This window comes from Phoca vitulina, unplaced genomic scaffold (assembly GCF_004348235.1).
Source record: "Phoca vitulina isolate PV1807 unplaced genomic scaffold, GSC_HSeal_1.0 scaffold2, whole genome shotgun sequence".
NCBI classification, from domain to species: Eukaryota; Metazoa; Chordata; class Mammalia; order Carnivora; family Phocidae; genus Phoca; species Phoca vitulina.
Window position 1 is genome coordinate 73774935 of NW_022589705.1, and position 18315 is coordinate 73793249.

At 36.5% G+C, this 18315-nt stretch overlaps 1 protein-coding gene across 4 annotated transcripts in view; it reads right to left on the reverse strand.

Moving 5' to 3' along the window:
• AGO3 (argonaute RISC catalytic component 3) overlaps positions 1-18315 on the reverse strand; it is a 131206-nt gene that overhangs the window by 62979 nt on the left and 49912 nt on the right. For 2 of the 4 annotated variants that reach the window (XM_032387874.1, XM_032387866.1), the window contains exon 1: positions 7842-9207. The exons of 1 other annotated variant lie outside the window; for it this stretch is intronic. The gene's annotated coding sequence lies outside the window, so the exon portion shown is untranslated. Of the gene's footprint in view, positions 1-7841; positions 9208-9233; positions 9323-18315 lie in introns of those variants that run through there. One more of the 4 variants, XM_032387884.1, reaches the window with a different exon arrangement.

Sequence of the window (18315 nt, forward strand, 5' to 3'; positions counted from 1 at the left end):
GAGGGAGAGAGGGAGAGAGGGAGAGAGGGAGAGAGGGAGAGAGGGAGGGAGAACTCGTGTGTGAGTGGGGGAGGGGAGGGAGAGGAAAAGGGAGAGAAATCACCAAGCAGACTCCCTGCAGAGTGCAAAGTCCGAGGCGGGGCTTGATCCCAGGACCCAGAGATGATGACCCCAGAGGAAACCAAGAGTTGGACGCTCAATTGACTGACCCACCCAGGAGCCCCATGGGAAGAATGGGACATCTTAACAATTTGAGTGTTCTGGTCCAAGAACATGGTTATCTTTCTCTATTTATATCTTCCTTGTCTTTCTCAGGAATGCTAAATTTAGCTTTCAGTATAGAAGCCTTGCACATCTTTCTTTAGATCTATTCCTAAATATTACATTTTTTGGTATTATTATAAATGGTATTTTTATTTTTCTAATTGTTGAATGCTAGTATTATTTCTTGTTATACTGCTTGTATTGATTTTTGTACATGCTATTTGTATCCTTGCTAAATTCATCTATTAATTCTAGCAGAGTTTTTTGGGGGTAGATTCATTAGGATTTTTATGTAGAGAATTAGGTCTTCTGCAAACAGAGATAGTTTTATTTCTTCCTTTACAATATTATGTCTTTATTTTTCTTGCCTCACTGCATTAGTTTGGACCTTTAGCACAATATTGAATCAGTAGTGAAAAGCAAGTATCCTTGCCTTGTTCTTCATCTTAAGAGCAAAAGCATTCCACCGTTTTAACTTTTATGATGCCTGTTATGTTTTTCTAGATGCTTTTATCAAGTTGAAGAAGTTTCCTTTTATCGCTAGTTTATTGTAAATTTTTATCATGAGAATATTAAAATGTGTCAAATGATTTTTCTGTCTATTGAGAGGATTATATTGTTTTTGTCGTGTCAGTATCACAGGTATACAAGCCTCATAAAATGAGTTGGAAAGTCTTTCCTCCTCTATTTCCTGAATTTGTGGAAGATTGGTACTATTTTTTCCTTAAATGTTAGATAAAATTCACCAGTTAAATCGCTGGAGTTTTCAAAGGATTATGAACTTAATAGATACAGAGCTCTTCAGATTACTCTTCCAAATCAATTTCTGTAAAGTTCTGTTTAAGTTATCAAATCAACTGGTATAAAGTTCATAACATTTCGTTATTAATCTTTCAATTCTGAAAGATCTTTAGTGATACCCTTTCTTTCATTCCTCATACTAGTAATCTGTTTTTTCTATTTTTCTTGATTAGTCTTTTTTTTTTTTAAGATTTTATTTATTTATTTGATAGAGACAGCGAGAGAGGGAACACAAGCAGGGGGAGTGGGAGAGGGAGAAGCAGGCTTTCCACTGAGCAGGGAACCCGACTTGGAGCTCGATCCCAGGACCCTGGGACCATGACCTGAGCCAAAGGCAGACGCTTAACGACTGAGCCACCCAAGTGCCCCTTTTCTTGATTAGCCTTGCTAGGATTTTATTAATTTTATCAAAAGAACTAATTTTGGGCTTCATGCATTTTCTGCACTGTTTTCTATTTAATTAATTTTTGTTCTGATCTTTATTATTTCTTACCTTCTACTTAAGTTGGATTTTTTTTTTTTTTAAGATTTTATTTGACAGAGAGAGAGAGCAAGAGCGAGAGAAAGTGCGAGCACAAGCCGGGGGAGCAGCAGAGGGAGAGAGAGAAGCAGGCTCTCCGCTGAGCAGAGAGCCCGATGCTAGGCTCGATCCCAGGACCCCAGGATCATGACCTGAACCACCCATGCGCCCCTGATTTGTTCTTTAGCTTAAGACAGAAACTTTGTGTGATACCCAGCCTCCGAGATGTCCCTAGTAAGTCTTGCCTTGTGGGATTCACACCTTTGTGTAAGTCTTTCCCTACACTGAATATAACTATCTGTGTAACTAACAGGATATTATGAAAATGGTAGAATGTAACTTTCACTGCTAGGCCTTAAAGTCATTATAGCTTCTACCTTGCTCTATCATGGATTACTTGCTCCAGAGAAAGACACCCACAATATTGTGAGGACACTTAACCAAACTATAGAGAGATCCATGTGGCAAGAAACTACGCCTTTATCACAAACTTGTTATCAACTGAGTTTTATAAATGTTAAACAAGACTTAAATCATCCATGTAAACATTTATTAAGTACCTACTGTATCACGGACTCCCTTATGGGTTGACATTTAGAGATGACCCAGACAAAGCCTCTGCCCTTTAAGAACAGATTCTGGGTTAAGATAGCAGATTAACAACAAGCAGTTCATTTCATTCCTTCCCCAATCCCCAAACTCTACTATAACTATGGTGAGGAATTTTAAAATAAAGATAATCTTAGAAGGAGTGGAGAACTGAAAACAGGAAATCCATCAACATTTTAGAAGATGAGAAACGAGTGGACAGGTTGTAACTGACCAAGAATGAAATCCCAAGGCAGCTATGTTGGGAAAGATAAGAACCAACTGTATTTACACTATAAAATCTTCAAAAGACATGAGCAGTGGCAGCACTAAGTACCTCTGAACTGGTGACAGAATGGGAGAGGTGCAGAAAAATAAAGAGGAAAGCTCTTTGAGAAGCAGGTAGAGTCCTAGATCCCTTGTCTAGCTCCACACTGCTGAACAACTGCCCCTCTGTCCTCCCGGCATAAATCTGGAGGTTTATTCTCTGGAAAAAATAAAGGGAAGGCTCTTCGGAGGGAGCACGTCAGGCACAGTTGCAGGCACAGGACTGTACCAAAAACAAAGGATTAAATGACTATAAACATTAAATGCTGAATGTAGACATTCTCCCAACCAGAATGTCCAACTTGGCTTCCAGAATGTAGACAATGAGACTGTTACCCTTGAGGCAGAAGCTCAGGACTCATCTTTGAGTAACTTGACCAGCCAAGGAAAGAGAATTGAGCATACAAATGTAGGTCCCCTAACATCAGCCCAGTGAAATCACCCTACGATGAAGCTCAGTCAAAAGGCCCCATTGATGCCTTCAGAGCGTCTAGTCAGTGTTTTAGACTTCCAGTGAATCATGAGTAGATAATCAAGGATAGTGTGTATCTGAGGAAAGCCTCCAATATGGAAGACAGAGATCAAAACAAAAGGAGTCTGGAGGAAGCATAAATATGTGCAGAAGAAAGAAAACTCCAAAATAAATTATTCTCTGTGAGCTAAGAGAGGATACTGCAATTGTGAAACAAGAGTATGGTACAACAACATTCAGGAAATAAAAAAGAACTACTAGAAAAGAACAACATAATAGCAGAAATGAAAAAGTGAATAAAGGGTTAAAAGACGAAGTTGAGGAAATTTTCCAGAAGGTAAAGCAAAATAAATGAAACAAAAAGACAATGGATACATACCTAAAATGGGTAAATTTTATGGTATGTACAAAAAAAATCTCACTAAAACTATTTTAAAAATGCAGCACTGCTTTCAAATTTTTGAAGGAAAATTATTTCCAACATAGAAACCCAGCTAAACTATCATTTAAGTTTGTTTTCCAGTGTGTAAGGTGTCACAATATTTGCCTCTTGTATACCCTTTTCTCATGAAACTTTTGAACAATAAGAAAAGGAAGGAGGGAGAAGAAAAAGGATATAGGAAACAGAAGATGAATAAAGGAAAAAGACAAAATTCTCCAGAGGGATAGTGATGTGAGATTCTAAGAGGACAGCTGTGTACCAGATATGAAGGGTATACTCAATGAGCTGAAACAGTGTGAATCAAGAAACAGACTGGATGAAGACTGTCACTGAGATTTCTGCTGCCATTATTCTGTTTTTATAATATGAGGATAGTCTGGGTAAGCTTGACACAGATATATTTACTTTGCCTGGCTAGACCATATGTTGATAAAGTTCTTGTCCTGCTGCCTGAAATCAGACTCTCATTACAACCTCAAGAAACGTTCTGCTTTGATCTGCTGCTGAGAGAACTAATTTGAATATTATAAATTATTTCTTAGTCTTAGAAATCTTATACCCAAACTCAAGACAAATATATGAAGCAAGCAACACTAATATTGTGATTAATAAATTACTTACTAGAAATCCGTTTTCCTTGCAAAGGAAGCATATTCAGCGTGAACTTTTGACTCTTAAGCAGAATAAATTACAATTACTAAATTCTACAACAATTTATATATTCCATTTTCTTCTAAGAGCAAAATAGATAGTGAATGTTTTACAGAAGGCTACTCTTACTGAAAAAGCACAGTAAGTAAATAAAAATAGCATAACGTTTCTCGTCCTGGGTTTGAGATCTGTCTGCTAGGAATCTTGCTTCTTAAGGAATGCAGTATAGAGTTGTGAATATTAAGGACATAACTTTGGCGTCAGAAGTTGACCTCTACCATTTAAAAGTAAACTACGTGACCTTGAGCCTTAAATATAAGCTATGGTTTTATTCAAATATAGGTTTAATAGGTTATACTGCATTGTTAAAATCAAAAGCAAATGGACATCAGCCTTGAAAATTCCCTGAGCAGACAAAACCAGTGTAGTCATACAAACAAAGCTTAATATAGCTTATCTTGCAAGACTAACTTGACCTGGGTCATTTCTTGCTCATGCCTCTGAAAAACATAAGCAAAACTTAAATTGTAGAAAAACAAAACAAAAATAAAAACAAAAAACTTAAACTGTTTCCCAAGGTTGATATAAGATAACCACTGACCAACTCCCTATCATTTAAGAAAATTCTAATTTTGGGGTGCCTGGGTGGCTGTTGTTAAGCGTCTGCCTTTGGCTCAGGTCATAATCCCAGCGTCCTGGGATCAAGCCCCGCATCAGGCTCCCTGCTCTGCGGGGAGCCTGCTTCTCTCTCTCCCACTCCCCCTGCTTGTGTTCCCTCTCTCGGTGTGTCTCTCTCTGTCAAAATAAAATAGAATCTTAATTAAAAAAAAGAGAATTCTACTTTTATAACCAATCACTGAAGAATAAACAATTACTGCTTTCTCTCTATATAAACTGCTTTATAGCAATATGTTCCTGAGTCTCATTCCATGTTTTGGCTTGAATGCTCCCAGTCTGCAAACTGTTTTTGGTGGGTGTACAATAAACTTTTATTAATTATTACTTTGGTAATTCATTGTTTTTACTTCTGTTATTTCTGAACTTTTCACAAACATATAGATTATTTAACATAAATATTAAATAAAAAGTATGTGACTTTTAGAAAGAGAAAGTCAATTTAGAGAGAGAAAGCTTATAGAGATTTTTTTCTCTCTAAACTTAACTCATACAACTGTGGTAGAGTTTATATGAGATAATTAATGTAAAATGCTTAGCATTCTATCTGGTATATAATGAGTGGTAAATAAAAGTATCTTAAGGGAAATACAACTAATAAATACCACACATTCATTGTGATGGTTTTAAAAATGCAGGAATTACAATAATAAAATGCAAGCTGAAAATGGGTTTGGCTTAAATGCAGGCTAAATCAAAAATATATTCCACATATCATTGAATCTAAGACACCAGTGATGGTAAAGTACATCAATATTTTATGTATTCTAAAAAAGAAACTTGCCAGTTAAACTGTGACAAACCATCACTGTAAGACATCTCCCAATTTCAGAGATGATGAAATGTGAAGAAAAACTATTTCTGAGTCTTAGATTAGCAAAATTACAATAAGTCTAATTACATAGTTGAGAGAATATTAAATACCACAAAAACAATCATTCTGAAGACAAGAGTAAGTCACATAATTAGAATTAAATTGCTCTCTCTCTAAGAGTACTCTTCACTCTTCCATTCTTACTTCCACTACCAATTTCACCTAGAGGGAATCTTTCATTTTCTCAGAGAAATGTTCCACAAACCCTGAGACTAGAATGGATCCCTGTTATATGCTCCCATTGTACTCAGCACTTCTCCTTCATAATACTTATATTACTCAATACTAGGCTTTTCCAGTAGATTTCAAGTTCAACAAGGGCTGTTTTGTTCAGTGCAATTTACCAAGCACAAGGGATGCAAAATCAAATCACACAGGAAAAAAAAAAGGAAACATGTGCAAGTCAGGTGGTCAGTGCAATATTTTCACTCGGTATTTTTCACAGCAGCACTAAATTTTACTGGCAATTAAGAAGTAAATCTGGGAGCCAGAGTGGCTTAGTTGGTTAAGCGTCTGCCTTCTGCTCAGGTTATAATCCCAAGGTCCTAGGATCGAGTCCCTGCTCAGCGGTGAGTCTGCTTCTCCCCCTCCTTCCGACTCGTGCTCTATTTCTGTCTCTCTCAAATAAATAAATAAAATAAAAAAAAAACACTTTTAATTTTTACAAATCTGATGGGTGTGAAATGGAACCTTTTTTATTTCATTTGCATTTTCCTGATTACTAATCAATTTGAGAATCTGATTTTCACATGTTTATTGGTCATTTGGGTTTCCTCTTTTCTGAACTACCTGTTTTTTTTTCTTTTTTTTAAAGATTTTATTTACTTATTTGACAGAGAGAGACACAGCGAGAGAGGGAACACAAGCAGGGGGAGTGGGAGAGGGAGAAGCAGACTTCCAGCTGAGCAGGGAGCCCGATGCGGGGCTTGATCCCAGGACCCTGGGATCATGACCTGAGCCAAAGGCAGACGCTTAACAACTGAGCCACCCAGGCGCCCCTTGAAAATGGTTTTAACTTTGTTTATGATTATCTTTATAACATACAAGTTTTAAATTTTGATGAAGCCAAGTTTATCAGTATTATCTTTTATGATTTATACATTTTATATTTTGTCCAACATTAGAGATATTCTCTTATATTTTTCTGAAAGAATTCCAAAGTTTTGCATTACGCATTTAGTATTAAAATACATCTAGAAATAGATTTTGGATGTGATGTGGGATGCATTTATTTTTTTCATGCAGTCAACTGTATAAACGCCATTTATTAAATATTCTCTTTCTTCAATGATATGAAATGCTGCCTGACATTTTACAAAGTTCCCATATACACATGTGGCTTATTTCTAGGCTCTGTATTCTGCTTCACTGATCTGTCTGTCCCTGCACTTAAAGCAGTGTGGAATAATAATTGTTATAGTTTTAAAATGAAGAGGGCAATTCCTCCTTCTTTATTCTTCTTTAAAATTATATTGGCTTTTCTTGGTCTTTTTTTTTCCCATATAAACCTTAATACTGGGGTGCCTTGGTGGCTCAGTCGTTAAGCGTCTGCCTTCGGCTCAGGTCATGATCCCAGGGTCCTGGGATCGAGCCCCGCATTGGGCTCCCTGCTCCGCGGGAAGCCTGCTTCTCCCTCTCCCCTGCTTGTGTTCCCTCTCTTGCTACCTCTCTCTGTCAAATAAATAAATAAATACATCTTAAAAAAAAAAAACAACAATATTTACTGATCAAGTTTCATGATATACCCTACTGGGATTTTATTTAAAATTACATATAAGATTAATTTTGGGAAAACTGGTATCTTACCAAATTGAGTCTTCTCAGTTTCATTCATTTAGATTTTCTCTTTTGTCTTTCAATCAAGTTTTATTTTAGAGACCTCTCAAAAATCTCTTATTCCTATGTACCTCCTTTTCAATCCAAACTCTTGATCTCATTGTATCACTCACTCCTCCAAATATTTTTCTAACTTTCCAGGATAATTTGGATGCTCCTCCTCTATGTTCTTGGTTTTATCTATTCATTCTTTGCTTGATATGACCAAGAACGGCGCTAAGTATGGAGGGTACCTACACTGGTGATTAAGATGGACAGTCCCTAGCTTTGTGGAGCTTTCATTCTAACAGGAGACCAAGAACAATAAACACTTATAATCCCGAGTGATTCACATGCTATATTACAGGGGGAGTACACTGTGCTATGGGAATACATAAAAGAAATACCTAACTGAGACTTGGGGGATGGCTGGATGTGGGGGGGGAGAAGGGTGTCAAATACTGCTTCTCAAGGAAGTAACATGTAGACTGAAACCTGTAAGAAGAACAGAAGTTAGCAAACACAAAATAACTAAAATATCATAGTCCTGACATCCTTGCTTTATTCTAGATTTTATTGGAAAAGTTCCCACTGCTTAACTGTGAAATCATCTACTTTTTGAATATGTTTCCTCCCTTGGCTTCCCTGACACCATTTTTTGGCTCTCATACTGCCTGTGATAATCATTAACTGCTCACTGGTCTTCTTCCTTCCTTAAATGCTAGTATTCCCCATGGCTTTATCCTCCTCATTCCTGTTTTAAATACTATTCCTAAAGAAGTTTTTCCATTTCTACAGTTTCAAATATGAATTTATATACTGAAGAGTTCCCAAACTTCTACTTCTAGCTCCCACCACTACAGCTTTTCATATCTGCATTTCCAACTATATGTTATAGTCTCTATCCATATGTCCCAGAAGATCTTCAAGCTTTGGACATATTAATATTTGATCTATTTATATACGGTATGTACTGCCAACTACTGCCAACTAACCAGCAATAGCAGATCCATCTCCCAATTCAATTGACAGCATTACCATTCACACCTGGTATGAATGAGTCACTATTCTGATTATATGTTGGTGAATATGCCCTTCTTGGAAGCTAGTTTATAACATAACACAGTCACTGAGCCTGAAGGGTTGGGGACATGAAGATTGCTTCAAAGATTGAATAACTTTGCAGGCCAGGTATATTTTTGTTTTTTTAATGCATCAACTTGGCTGGGCTACTAGTTGTTAGCTATTCAAACATTAATCTAGGTAATGCTGTGAAAGTGTTTTATAGATGTAATTAAAATCCATAATCAGTTGACTAAGTAAAGGAGATTATCCTGGATAATTTGGGTGGGCCTCGTTCAGTCAGTTGAAAGGCCTTACAGCAGGGCTGGTTCTTCCCCAAGAGAGACAGAGGAGAACTTCCACCTATGAACAGCAGCTTCAGCCCATGCCCACGAGTCCCCGTCTGCGCTTCCTGACAGTCTATTCTACAGATTTCAGACTTGCCTCGCTAGCCCCTACAACTGTGTAAACCAAATCTCTCTCTCTCTCTCTAGATCTCCTACTGGTTCTGCTTCTGTGGTTGAACCTGACAAATATACCAGGTTTATAAGTTTATTTCCAAAAACAATTCCTTCAAAAACCTAGTAAACCTTCTGGTCTATTCATTTCCATTCAGGTCCATGTGCCAGTAACTATACCCAAAGTTTTTCTGGACATGGTTCTTAAACCTACTGTTTCAACTTATTCCTTATAATATGGTTCCTTTCTCTCCATCCCACATTAGACCATCACCATCTCTTACCTGAACTAGTGATTGAAAAAGCCTCCTAACTGGCTTCTGAGATTAGTTTTTTCTCCTCTATCTATTCTCCACACTGCTGCCAGAGGTCTCTTTCTGGAAAACAAATATGATCATGTCACTATCCTTCTTAAAAATTTTTCAAGTCTTCCTACCTACAGAATAAATTTGTTTTCTATTTCATTAATTTCTGTTTTAACTTATTTCCTTCTATTTGCTTTGCATTTATTTTTTATTTTTATAACTTATTGAGATGAATACTTAGGTCATTGATGCTTTTCTTCTTTTCTAATAGACATTTAAAGTTTTAAATTCTCTCTAAGCATTGTTTTAGCTAACCATACCAGTTCTGATATGTATTATTTTCATTATCATTAAGTTCAAAATATTTAAAATTTTCTTTGCAATTTATATGACCAATGGGTTATTTAGAAATTATTTAATAATATCCAAAGCTAGACTTTAAATTCCAGTAAGAAAATAGCAATTTACTTCCAAATTTTCCCATTTTCCTTCTAGAACCCAATATAGAACAACAAAGAGAATGTCTTTAAAAAGAAAAGAAAACCCCTCTACATATTTGGTGAACCCAGGAGACAGTAAAAAACTGAAATACCAAATTGTAAGTGAATATGGCCCAAAGTACTTGGGACTGGTAGAACCTATACAAGGGAGAAGAAAAGAAATATGAAAAGAGCCTAGAAAGGGAATAGCAAATTTTCACTCCCAGAAAGAGAGAGTCCTATCCTAACTGGGAACTGCAATGTTTAGAACTGAGACTGACTGGGGGAATCTCAGAAGAAAGTAGAAAAATGAGGTATAGAAAGTGCCATGAGAATGACTGGAGGGTGGTCTAGAAGTGACAGATCTCAGACACTAGTACTCCTTTAAAAGCAAGGCATGCCCTTTTCATCTGTAATTTCAAACTTACAGAAAAGTTCACAGAACACCACAAAGAACTCCTGTATACCCTTCAAAAATTCTGTTAACATTTGAAGCAGGCAGTTTAAAAGGCAGGAGTTGTATCCGTTGGTAGCAGAAACTAGTAAGGACCCGGTGGCTAGTAGCTCACACCTCATATATATGTAAATTACTAAGAGGCAAAGGAGATGTAGCTATATTTTGAAGAAAGAATACATCAGAACAACAAAGGACAGAGGCCTTGAACAGCGAAACCTGGGAAACCACTTTGCTCCTAATGTCCTGTTCCTCCTCTCCCCACTCCAGAATCTTCCAACAGGTGGTTTGGGAAAGCTCATCTCATTCAAATATGAGTAACAAAAAAGTGCTAAGTATCCGCATAAAGACACCATAAAAAAGGTAAAACAGTACAACATTCTTGACAAGGAAAATTCAACAAAAAATTATCACAAAGTAGATGAAAACCATAACACTACTTTTTAACATGAATTCAAAAACTCTCTTTTTTTTTTTTAAGATTTATTTATTTTGAGAGCGAGAATGCACATGTGAGCATACGTGCAAATAGTGCGGGGGTAGGCAGGGCACAGAAGGAGAGGGAGAGAGAATCCTTAAGCAGACGCCCCACAGAGCAGGGAGCCTGACGCAAGGCTCAATCTCAGGACCCTGAGTTCATGACCTGAGCTGAAATCAAGAGTCAGTAACTTAACTGACTGAGCCACTCAGGTGCCCCATGAATTAAAAAATTCTTAATACAGCTATTAGGAAAATCTCAGAAGGGCGGCTGGCTGGCTCAGTCAGAAAAGCATGGGACTCTTGATCTTGGGGTTGTGAGTTTGGGCCCTACGTTGGGTGTAGTAATTACTTAAACAAACAAACATTAAAAAAAAAAAGAGAGAGAGCAAGAAAATTTCAGAGCAGAAATCAAGAACTTAGGGAAGAGACAGCGAGTCAAGAGGAAGAAGTAAAAACACAAGTATTGCAGCTCTGACTCATGAAAGAAATGGAAAAAAAAGATTTTTAAAAGTTGAAAAATGTAAGCACATGGTAAAAATTACACTACAAAAGGCACAGTAAGAAGCAAACAACATAGTAATGTTTTAAAATTAAAAAATAAAAAAAAGATTTGAACCTACATTTTCAAAGGGATTCCTTTGAAAATTGACCTAAAATGGTCAACACCGATGAAAAAATCCAGTGAAATAAGTGTAAAAAATAATTTTAGCAACCAGACAAAAAAAGCAGGTCCCTTCTAGGGGAAAGAAAATCAAGCTGATATCATACTTCTCTACTGAACATCAATATCAGAAGACAGGAGACAAATACTTAGAAGATATTCAAGAAAGTGTAAGTCAATAATTTTATGTCTTAGACAAATAATACTTCAGGAGTAAGGCTTTAAGTAAATGGTTTTCAGTATGTTAACACTTAGCTCTTATTCATGAGCCCTTCTCTTCTTGAAGAAACAACTAAATTAACAAGACAGGGAACAACAAATGTTAGTGAGGATGTGGAGAAAGGGGAACCCTCTTACACTGTTGGTGGGAATGCAAGCTGGTACAGCCACTCTGGAAAACAGTATGGAGGTGCCTCAAGAAGTTAAAAATAGAGCTACCCTATGACCCAGCAATTGCACTACTGGGTATTTACCCCAAAGATACAGATGTAGTGAAAAGAAGGGGCACACGCACCTCAATGTTCTTGGCAGCAATGTCCACAATAGCCAAACTGTGGAAGGAGCCGAGATGTCCTTCAACAGATGAATGAATAAAGATGTGGTTCATATATATATAATGGAATATTACTCAGCCATCAGAAAGGATGAATACCTACCATTTGCATTGACATGGATGGAAATGGAGGGTATTATTATTATTTCTTAATGTTTTATTTATTTATTTGTCAGAGAGAGCACAAGCAGAGAGAGCTGCAGGCAGAGGCAGAGGGAGAAGCAGGCTCCCCGCTGAGCAGGGAGCCCAATGTGGGGCTCGATCCCAGGACCCCGGGATCATGACCTGAGCCGAAGGCAGACGCTTAACCGACTGAGCCACCCAGGTGCCCCTGGAACTGGAGGGTATTATGCTAAGTGAAATAAGTCAATCAGAGAAAGACAATTGTCATATGGTTTCTCTCATATGTGGAATACAAGGAATAGAGCAGAGAACCATAGGGGAAGGGAGGGAAAACTGAATGGGAAGAAATCAGAGAGGTAGACAAACCATGAGAGACTCTTGACTCTGGGAAACTGAGAGTTGCGGAAGGGAGGGCTGGAGGGCTGGGGTAACTGGGTGATGGGCATTAAGGAGGGCACGTGATCTGATGAGCACTGGGTGTTATACACAACTAATGAATCACTTGACAGTACATCAAAAACTAATGATGTACTACATGTTGGCTAATTGAATTTAAATAAAAAAATAAACTACTACAAAACACAGACACAGCCACACACACACACACACACACATACACACACAAAAGAAACAACTGAGGACAAACTGCAACCAACAGATGACAGGAAAAATTTCAGCAAAAGGACTGACAGTTAATTTTAATAATTAATAGGACTACACTTAATTGTAGATTTGAGATGAAAGCAAATGGATATACGGGTGACAGAATGGAATGCAACAATTCCTAACAATGTAGGAATAATAATATATACAAATAAATCAATGATAGTGGAAAACAAAAAGTAGAATAAACTCACTGACTGTACCTTATAGTAATAGATAGGAGTCAATGTTGAAAGTCAAATAGTAAAAGCTTAAACAAAATTATAAAGAACAATAAAATAATGGTATATTTGCTAAAACTAATTAGTAAAGGAGGGAAGAAAGAAGGAAAGGAAGAGAAAAAAGCTAATATAATTGTTACTTATTAAGGAAAAAAGACACTGCTTTAAAAGAGAGAAAGAGGGGCACCTGGGTGGCTCGGTTGGTTAAGCGTCTGCCTTCGGCTCAGGTCATGATCCCAGGATCCTGGGATCGAGCCCCGCACCGGGCTCCATGCTCTGCAGGGAGCCTGCTTCTCCCTCTCCTCCCCACTTGTTCTCTCTCTCACTCTCTCTCTCTCTCTCTCAAATAAATAAAATCTAAAAAAAAAAAAAAAAGAGAGAGAAAGATGAGTGGTTAGCATAGCATATTATACAAACTTGTCCAATCACCATGTTGTACACCTGAAACTAATGTAACATTGTGTGTCAATGATACTTCCAAAAAAAAAAAAATTAGTTAAAAAAAAAAGAAACAGGAGTATTATATGAAGGTATAAGTATAAAGGTTTACCACTAGTGGGAAAAATAACCCTTCTTAATATCAAAACTATTATTTAAAAAGCACACAAACAGACCACTTGAAGTTTCAAGAACACAGATAATCAGAAAATATAAAATGATGTGACACAACTAAGACCAAGCATGTATGTCCTTCCTATCTATCCAGCTTAACTCATCCATTAACAGAAAAAAAGCTTTAGACTGACCCACAAAGCTAAACCATTCTATGCAGTCTCCAAGACAGATCTGTGATTCACAAAGTCTTAAAAAAGGTAAAGGAAAGGAAAAGTTAACAGATAGGATAAGGTTCACAAATACATGGATTGTAATCCTTTCATTAGATTATGCAGACTTTTAGCTCAAAGTATAAAAAGAAAGTCACTTTATCATTGTAAAGGGTACAATTCACAATGAAGAAAACAGGTATATATAAGCCCTTAATAATATAGCAGCAACAATAAAGAAAGTAGAAATCACAGGAGATATTAGGAGAAACACAATAATAATAGAATTCAAAAATTTTTCTCCCAGTCTGAGAGACCAAGTAAACAAAAATAACTCAGAAATTATCTAAAACAACATAACCAAAATGGTAAGCACTGATGGATATTCATTTAACTCTACCCTAATAATTGAATGTATGTATTTTCAAATAGCTATCGAACTTTCACAAAAATTGACTATGTATTAGACTACAGAACATACCTCAACAAATCCTTCCTGAGAGAGAGAGAGAGAGAGAGAGAGCTCATGCACTTGTGAGCAGGGGAAGGAGCAAAGGGGGAGACAGGGGAGGGGCAGAGGGAAAGAGTCTCAAGCTGACTCTGCACTGAGTACGGAGCCTGATGCAGGGCTCAATCTCATGACCCTGAGATCATGACCTGAGCTGAAACCAAGAGTTGGGACACTTAACCCAATGAGCCACCCAGGCACCCCTAGACTACAAAATATACCTCAACAAATTCTAAAAGGAGAAATACAAGCCATATTCTCTGATTAACAACCCACAAAACTAGAAATTTATAACAAAATTAGAAAATAAAAAGATCTTCAATCTGAAAATTTAAAAAGTCTCTCAGAATCATCATTTGGAGAAGAGGGAAAATACAAATGAAATTTGTGGTGTTTCTAGACAATAATAAAACTTCTACATATTAGAGGCTTTGGGATGTAGCTAAAATAGTGATCAGAAGAAAATTCACTGTTTTAAATAATTTCATCATTAAAAAAATTAAAGTAAATGAGTTACTAATATAGCTCAAAAAGTCAGAAAAACAACTAAAGTAACAAAGTAGGAAAAAAGTAGAGGAAAACATTTATAAAGCTAAAAGCAGAAATTAAGAATTTAGAAAACAGAGAGCTAAAAAAAAAAAGTTTCAAAAGCTATTTTGCCAGGTGGCTTGGGGGAGAGGGTGTTGAAACCAGTTATTTAAACTACTGTCTCTCAAGAGTAAAACGGACAAAACACAAATACACAAAATAAGAAATGGGGGGGGGGGGCGCCTGGGTGGCTCAGTTGGTTAAGCGATTGCCTTCGGCTCAGGTCATGATCCTGGAGTCCCTGGATCGAGTCCCGCATCGGGCTCCCTGCTCGGCAGGGAGCCTGCTTCTCCCTCTGGCCCTCCCCCCTCTCATGTGCTCTCTCTCTCTCTCTCATTGTGTCTCAAATAAATAAATAAAATCTTTAAAAAAAAAAAAAAAAGAAATGGGGGACACCAGAGAAGTAGACACAATTTCAAAAAATAAGAAACTATGTAAAACTCTCTAAAAAATCAAATACAGATAAAATAATTTTTTAATAAGATGTAACCTACCAAAATTGAACCCCAAAGTGAGCCTAAACAAATTGATTTTCACAAAATAAATGGAAGTTTTCAAAGAGCTACTACCCATCAAGCAAAACAAAACACACCATTCCACAAGATTTTATAGAATTCTACCAAATCTTAAAAGAGCTAACAATTTAAAAACTTGTACATCTTAGAAAATGAAAACTTCTAAATTTTTTATGAGATAAAAGATTAATTCAAAACTTGAAAAAGATTACACAAAAAAAGATTACAGATCAGATCAAACTTACTTTTGCATTTTGATTAAAAAAGTAAAATATTAGCAAACAGAATACAGTATCACATGAAAAGAATCCAGAAACACAAGTCTGGTTCAATGTTTGTTAAAAAGACAAGAAATATCATATCATTAGCTCCACTGACCCTAAAAAGAAATCTGACAAAATTCAACATCCTTTCTTAATTAAAAGTACTTAATAAAATAGGAATCAATAGATGCTCTTATACATATACATACATATATGTATATATCATTCTTAATGTAGAAACATTGGAAGCATTCCTTTCTATGGTAAGGAATAAAAAGAGGATGCCCACTAATCACTACTGCTTAGCACTGTCTAATTAGTCAATATAATCTGATAAGAAAAAAATCAGAAGTATAAAAATCCAAAGGAAGAGGTAAACCTATCACTATCTGTAGATGAAATGATTATAACCTAGAAATGCCAAGAAAATCACTTGAATAACTACTATAAACAAAAATGGAATTCAGTAAGGCAGAGAGAAAAAGGTATACAGAAGTCAAAGGCCTTTATGTATGTAAACAATAACCAGTTAGAATCTATAAATCCATTTCATAGCAAAAAAAAGGGGGGGGGGAATATGTGCAAGATATGTGCAACTTTTACGTGAGGAAAACTTTAAAACACTCCTGAAGGAAACAAAAGTAATCTTGCACCAATAGAAAGGTACAGTGTTTTCTTGGACAGAAAGACCCAGTATCTTAAAGATGCCAATCTGTCCTAACAATTTATAAATGTAATGAGATTTCAATAAAAATAACAGCCCATCCTCCCACACCCACTGGTGTTTCTACAGCTTACATGGTAAAATAAATAAGAATAGCCTAGAAAAGCCTGAAGAGAAATTTGAGACTAGCTCTATAAGATATTGCAAGTCATAAAAGAAACGATTGGCTACTACATTAAAGTGCTTGTGTGTATGTATTTACCATCGCCCCACCCCCAAAGACACAAATTTCTACATGGCAAAATACAAAAACAAGACTGTACCAAAGGTTAAAAGACAAATAATCAGGGATAAATGCAATTCCTAACACAAGGGGCTAATCTCCTTAATTTAGAAAGCTCTCAGTAAATGAGAAAACTGAAAATCCAACAGAAAAAAAGGGCAAAAGACATAAACAAACAGCTAATAAAAAAAGAAATAAGGTGACCCTTACACATGTGAAAATATGGCCAAATGCAAAATAAAAGTACATGAGGAAATGATTTCTTGCAAATCCAATTAATAGAATCTAGAGCTTGACATTTCTAGTGGCAACAAAACAGGTAGTCTCATTCACTGATGCACAATATTTAGAACCTCTACAGAGGGCAATCTGCCAATAATGATCAAAATTACAAATACGTTTGCCCTTGACCCATTAATCTTCCCTCCTGAAATCTATCCTAAAGATACATCTACATATATAGGAAACGATGTTCTGAAATGGGAAAGAAAACAGCCCTCGTGTACATCAAAAGAGGACTTCTGAGATATAGCTCCTTGGTGACATTTCCACAATAGTAGAAGCAACTGAAAACAATGTAGAAACTATGTAGTGATCTGGAAAGATCTAGGGATCCTTGAAGGAATGGCTGATTCCAGGTATAGGGTAGGAAATATAAGACGAGCCTGAAATATCCTCCTGTGTCAGAAAGCAAAAAAGCTATCAAAGACTAATAAATACAGAATTAGAAAAAATACCACTTGGTAATCGCTAGTGAAACAAATGATTACTGAATGGATTATTAGTAATTGAAAGGTTGACTGGGAGATTTACAATGGAGAGATCAGGCCTACTGATCTCTGAACCTACAGAACAATCTTAGTATCACTATAATTGGAACCACTAGATACTGTGTGCCTACTAATATGATACAATATGAAGTATGTATGAAGTATTCTGAACCAGAATTGAATCAAACTTCTAGGGCCAACTTTCATTTTCAGGAAATACAGGGGACAGAGCAATAAGGTAATGACACCACAAGAACAAAAGACAAATGTGGATTTTTGAATATTCTTCAAGACAAGTGGCAGAGTTTCTCTAACCAGTCAATGGCATTAAAGACAAAACAAAACAAGAAGAAGGAAATGGGACTACTGTTTAAAAGACATTATCAGCCAAACATGATATGTGGATCTTATACAAAATTTTCTTAAATACGATAATGGCATTATGACTGTGTAAGAAAACACCCATTTTTTTTTAGAGGTACATACCATAGTAGTAGAGACAAAGTAACTTGCTATCTGGGATTTGACTTAAGAGGAGTAAATGTAGAAAGTTTAAGGAAAGGTGGAAAATTCTTGACAGTTTGCACACAGGTGGCAGTTTATCATACTATTCTCCCTACTTTTATATATGCTCAAAAATATTTATGAGCCAAAAATGAGAATGCAATTAACACCACTATAAGCATCAGTAGTAGGTTTAACACCTGGGGTCACCATGACTAACAGACTACTTTTCCTTTAAAACATTTCATAATGAGGGCGCCTGGGTGGCTCAGTTGGTTAAGCGACTGCCTTCGGCTCAGGTCATGATCCTGGAGTCCCTGGATCGAGTCCCGCATCGGGCTCCCTGCTCGGCAGGGAGTCTGCTTCTCCCTCTGACCCTCCCCCCTCTCATGTGCTTGCTCTCTCTCATTCTCTCTCTCTCAGATAAATAAATAAAAAATCTTTAAAAAAATAAAAAATAAAAAATAAAACATTTCATAATGAAATACTGACTTAAGAGTTAAAAGGACAAAAGTGAGATTGTTCAGATAATCATCTCAAGGCTTTTATATATGCTTTAATGTGCTTA